The 6,591-nt window shown below is 35.7% G+C and overlaps 2 protein-coding genes across 2 annotated transcripts in view; both read left to right on the top strand.

Moving 5' to 3' along the window:
• Window positions 1-6,591, top strand: part of LOC127860418 (nascent polypeptide-associated complex subunit alpha-like) — a 415,045-nt gene that overhangs the window by 211,625 nt on the left and 196,829 nt on the right. The window lies entirely within an intron of this gene.
• The window catches only part of LOC127860412 (uncharacterized), a 395,662-nt gene that overhangs the window by 157,250 nt on the left and 231,821 nt on the right, over window positions 1-6,591 (top strand). The window lies entirely within an intron of this gene.

The following is a 6,591-nucleotide window of genomic DNA, read 5'->3' on the forward strand; positions in this document are numbered from 1 at the left end:
ACATGCTATTATGAGAGAACACTTACCACCTAAACTGAATTGTCGCAAAGAAGAAACTTCTTTAGAAAGTAAAAATACCGTAAGATAGGAAAAGGTCGTCCCATATTAGCCTGTGCTTACAATAACTGAATTGAACAATAACTGACTGCCTGCAGCTATTTATCGAAAACAATCTTGTTGTATAAAACAATCAAAGTGTTTTTTTCCACAAACATTTAAACAAAAATTGAAAAAATATATTGTTAACCGTTACTTTGAAACTAGTTAATTTGAAAATCACACAAGAACAACTCAATGCAAATATTCAAAATTGCAAACACTACTTAAAAAACGCAAAATCATTGTAGCCAAAAAAAAGAAACCAACTGCACACGACAATTTCAATCATACTATGGAGTGAATGAATTTACACATGAAAAAGATGATCAAATATCGGTACATAAGGCAGATAATTTACTACAAACACGAGAAGTTTCTTAGAATTCAATAAATTCAGTCTGTCGCGAAGCAACGATATATTTATATCACCCGTTGCGAGATACTATTAATAATCTTTTGACCATATCACACCAATTTACAGAAGAGATTACATGAACGAAAATGATTCAGCAGTACTAAAACAAAATCGGTAAAGTGTTCAGGAGCAGTCTTCATTTGCAAGATTTTCGAATGCACAATCGAATGTCGGAATTAGACAATATAAAACACCGTGCAAGAAAACATGCATTTTGATTGCATCAATAATCTGTTCTACAATTTATATAAAACGAGACAAGTTATTATTTTTCAAGTCTCATTTGTATTAATAACGTGATTGACGAATGACAATATTTAGAATGCTCAATGTAAATCCTTACTTGAATTAGCATAAGAAGGTTTAGGAGCAATTAATACAGTAAGATAATACAGCAAATGTGCGAATACAAAGTTTTCTTTTATAAACTTTACTGTCGGAAATGGATAGTAAAAGTTGAAATGAAAAATTAAACACAACGCACATAATCATGAAGCTGTGAATTGGAATACGAAACAAACACGCCAACGTGAAGCGACGATCATAGTTATGCAGTTATTTCTTTCTGAATAACTTGTTTTTGTATTTTGATAAAATTGGTCTTGTTTAAGATATGTGTTTTGTTTAATTTCGTTTTCGTTTGTTTAATTTCGTTTGAAGTAAATTTTATACTTTTTTTCCTAATAAATAAAGTGCAACGACATTGTTTGGTAATAGAACTTCATGGTCATGGTCGAAATACACGTAAGCCGCGCTCTAAGAAAACGGGGCTTTATCCATATGGGTTAAGTTTCCGCAAATGCAACAACGCTTCCCGCCTAAACTGGATTTTCGCTAAGAATGGACTCATTATTAACGAAAAATACCATAAAAGCAGAAAGTGTCGTCCCTGAATAGCCTATGCGGTCTGCACATTCTAGTCTGGGACGACACTGTACGTTTGTTGTCTCTGATAAGCCTATGCGGTCTGCACATTCTAGTCTAGGACGACACTGTACGTTTGTCGTCCCTAATTAGCATATGCAGTCTGCACATTCTAGTCTGGAACGACAATGTACGTTTGTCGTCCCTGATTAGCCTATGCGGTCTGCACATTCTAGTCTGGGACGACACTGTCCGTTTGTCGTCTCTGATTAGCCTATGCGGTCTGCACATTCTAGTCTAGGACGACACTGTACGTTTGTTGTCTCTGATAAGCCTATGCGGTCTGCACATTCTAGTCTAGGACGACACTGTACGTTTGTCGTCCCTAATTAGCATATGCAGTCTGCACATTCTAGTCTGGAACGACAATGTACGTTTGTCGTCCCTGATTAGCCTATGCGGTCTGCACATTCTAGTCTTGGACGACACTGTACGTTTGTCGTCCCTGATTAGCCTATGCGGTTTGCACATTCTAGTCTGGGACGACACTGTACGTTTGTCGTACCTGATTAGCATTTGCGGTCTGCACATTCTAGTTTGGAACGACAATGTACGTTTTCCCATAGCGGGGCTCATATTTTGAAATGTTAACAATATTCCATAAATGAAAAAATTATTATTAAAGACAACCGCAAATAATACTGGTATATAGGAATTGCGTTCATACATTTTGCTGACGCGTGCTTAATTACTTTCTACCCCTTGAATAGCCACTCCTTTGGTCACAACGCACTGTATTTTTAAGACAAAGCCACCGAGATGATTTCCGATAAGTAAAGATTAATGATTTAAATTACATGTACCATCTATGCCACCTTGGCAAGAACAAAAAGACGTTATTATTTACAAGATAATTAGTAAACTATCTTATTGAATTTGAAGAAGACAAGATAAGTCTGAATGTTTGAAATTCAAGATACCGTATTGAATCTTTATTAACTATAATGCCGAACCATCTGGCACCACCCCGAGTTTTATATACGTCATTATGGAAGCCATTGGATACGAGTTGATCTAAAGAGAGGTAATTGATTCTCCCAATTAATATGGCGTTTTAATGGTTTAAATAATTAACTTCGGAAATGGTTCACAAAAGTCATTAGTAAATCTAGCATTTTGATGTAATAATTGAAGCCTTGTGCATATAATTTTCTAACAAATAAACGGATGTTTTGATTGAATGCGTTTCGGAATAATGATTGGAGCTGGTGAGTAATTTTGTTATTAAAAAAAACTAATTTGTAGCACTCTTTGTCTAATTGTGCCATTTCCCCCTGTATTTAGCATTATTTACAGTGCATTGTAGAATATTTCAATTTTTATTTGTGAGCGTCTGCACAAATAACGCAGACGCCTTTTTGCAAATCAGTATGCCTTAGCTACGGTAGGAACCGTAACCCGTGACTACCTATGTGGATAACTCCATTAAATTTAAGCAAACGACGAATATGCCTGTTCTCACTGGTACACTACATAGAGTATTTTAAGAGCTTGTAAGACAACGTTGGCCAGTCTAGAGTTTATAATTGAAATATGTACATATTGGCTGCTTTCACGGAAAACGTGGCTTAATGCATGTCAAATAAGATTAGCATGTGCACACTGATTAGCTGTATAAATGATTTGAAGGAAAAAAAACACACATCTCGACCTTCATTTTACAATTAAAAATAAACATTTTTATAAAAACAAATAATAAATTTAAAGGTCCACTATTTGTATGTCCTAATGTAAAGGAATGCATATCAAGAAAGTTCGACACGTGATTACAACCGGAAAACTATTTTTGATTAACTGATTGACATGATTATATTTCCAAAATATATGTTGAATATGTTTCACATTCAGTTTCACAAAAGGTGCAGTTGGCTGTAGTGGCGTAACTAACTTTAAATAGAAAGGAGTTTGTACCTAAGATTATATGCATAATTCTATATTGAAACCACGTTGAATAGTTATCCCGCGTAATACTGAAAGGCATATCAAACATATGTCGCCATTCATTTGTTTTAATATAGTTAAAAATATTCGACCATTTAGCTATGCAGACTGGAGAGGACTCGTTGTTTTTTTTTTAATTGTATCGTACATAGGTTCTTGTTGGAATATTGCTCATTTTTACTCCAAAAAGGACATTTTGATCATACATTAAAAAAAAAAACACTACGAAATCAAATCACATTAATGCCGTTATGTTGGACCCTCTTAAGATTAAATCAAATGTTAGAGTACTTTATTGTTGAAGACACTATCCCGAATAGCGGTCTGTTTCAAAAAATAACCGCATGAACAAGTTCTACCAAACTCGAAAATCTTGGAATAGAGAAATCGAGATCACTTGAATCTGTCTCAGCGAAAATAAAACGCAGAAATAACAACACGATGACCGCCGAGTAAATTTATCGAACCAGTTCCAACAATAAAGGTCGTTTGCTTGCTATTTTCGGAATCCACGAATAGAAAGAAATCCAATAACAACACAGTGTACAAACCATGTGCGACGTAACGTTTCCAACTGTTTGTATAAAATGATGTTAGCTGGATGACTAGTATAGTAGAGTCATAGTATCTACAAACATATTCAGTGCGCGGATTATTCGAGCATTGTGCATCTTCATCTTTCAAACTTCGCGTTAGTAACGTTACTGTCTGTGAAACAAGTTGGTGCTTTTTCTGATACTTTATAGAAATTATTTAATCCGCATAACATAATCGTGTGTGAATGTACTTTTATTGAAATTTGCTGGGAGAAAATAATGAAGTGAACCGATAATAATGACTTGAATCTTCTGCGACGTGTGAATGACCTTTTATTTAAAGCAAAAAGATTTATTTTCAGACATTGAAATGCTGGGTAAGTCACACGTGTTATCGGGAATGGCTTTTCATTACCCATTTTGCAAAAAACACGTTTTGTTTGTATTTCTATACATTTTCTTAAATATCAGAGTTACACAATGCCTTAACGTTAGTAACACATACAATTATTTTTTGAGCCGTGCTATATGAACAGGGGGCTTAATCATGTGCGTAAAGTGTTGTCCCAGATAAGCCTGTGAAGTCAGAACAGGTTAATCAGGGACGACCCTTTCCATCTTAACTTGATTTTCGCTGAGAAGAGACTCTCTGTAAAATATCATATAAGCCGAAAGTGTCGTCCCTGATTAGCCTGTGCGGACAGAACTTGCTAGTCTGGGGCGACACTTTACGAACATGCATTAAACCATCTTTAAACAGAGCGCGGTTGATCTGTTTCACTCGATCAGTTTTATTATTTCTCCATTGCATCTCAAATGATTTAGTACTAGTAAAATGCCACAGCCTGTGAATGGTGTACAAACACATCAACACAAGTGCATATTCAGTGTGATTTAATCTGGTTACATTGAACGATGTTTCTTTTCTTTTTCATTTTTGGTACCTTTCTGTTCCTGTTGTTTTGTTTTTATGAAAACGCCATATACAACTCATCCAAATAAATGGCTCATTTGGAGATTCATGACTTCGATTTTTTTTTTTGCTGCAATTTACAACTTTTATCAATTACTTTCTACTTAAAGCAAACGGTTATCGCATAAAATAGACATTGATACTACTACAATTTTACGTGTTGCTTTTGGCGTGTACCATCCAATCTGTGGCTACTGTGTTATACGTTTTATGCGAACTTTCTGAAATCACCTTGTCGCATGAAATCACCTAGTCGCATGAAATCACCTAGTCGCATGAAATCACCTAGTCGCATGAAATCACCTAGTCGCATGAAATCACCTAGTCGCATGAAATCACCTAGTCGCATGAAATCACCCAGTCGCATGAAATCACCCAGTCGCATGAAATCACCTAGTCGCATGAAATCACCTAGTCGCATGAAATCACCCAGTCGCATGAAATCACCCAGTCGCATGAAATCACCCAGTCGCATGAAATCACCCAGTCGCATGAAATCACCCAGTCGCATGAAATCACCCAGTCGCATGAAATCACCTAGTCGCATGAAATCACCCAGTCGCAATTTCAAAACCTACAATAAGAATCGCGCTCTGGGATAACTGAACTTAATGTATTTGTGTAAAGTGTCGTCGCAAATTAGTCAGTGCAGTCCGCGCAGGCTAATAAAGGACGACACTTTCCGATTTTATTGAACTTTTCGTTTAAAGGAAGACTATTCTCAACAAGACTCCGATGTAGAGGGTACGTGTTAAGCCTGATCAGCCTGTGGGGACTGTTACTCACACGCAGTAAGCCCATTCTATTCAGAACGCGGCACATTAGTAGGTTTGGACTGATGGATTTAAATGTTTTCAGAAAGCGATATTATAAAGCTCGGTTTCAGATCTAAATAACGCAACGAAGCGCTTATTACACATTAAGTTAGTTTTGTTTTTCATTTTTAATAAAATTATAGTTTACTTTTGCCATTTAATCGAAGCAAAATATCTTTTATTTTCTTTACAATGTAATAATGAGTCTTTAATATTTTCAAAAGGCCTTCCACTTATGTGCAGTACGTCGTTTCCCTTGACAATTGTCATTTGATTTCGCCATTACATCCGTTTCATACTTTCACATTTTATCATTTGCACGATGCTTTCATGTTTCTTACATCGTTAAGAATATGATTTACATATTACATATGGCTACAAGTCAAACACCGCCTCTCTAACATTCTCAGAGGGTTAATAATGAAAACTATTTCGAAAAATCGTTGAAGTTCCGGGTAAATTGTGGTGAAAAAGTGGTTTTTAACTTTTACTCATGATTAGAGACGAAACAAAGAACATCGGACATCGAGTCATCGCTTTTATTCAGAGTATATTTCCCATATGGAACGAATAGACAATATGCTGGCAAGTATCCAGGGTCTATGTATATTACTCAAGCAATCAAGTGTACGCATGGGATTATGGAATATGCTGTAGTACTAGAGATACGTGTGCACCACTGTGCTAATTGTTCGTCAATACATCTGGCACATTCACTTGAAATAACGTGAAGTATTGGTATTACTATATGGAAGTAATAACTAGTAACGTGCATAGCTATTGTCGATTTACCAGTTTATCATCACATTCATATTTGTTTTCCAACGAACACTTTCTATACATTCCCTAGTACAGAAAATGCTATAATGCTATAGACATGTGTAATCA

This window comes from Dreissena polymorpha, chromosome 15, assembly GCF_020536995.1.
Source record: "Dreissena polymorpha isolate Duluth1 chromosome 15, UMN_Dpol_1.0, whole genome shotgun sequence".
NCBI classification, from domain to species: domain Eukaryota; kingdom Metazoa; phylum Mollusca; class Bivalvia; order Myida; family Dreissenidae; genus Dreissena; species Dreissena polymorpha.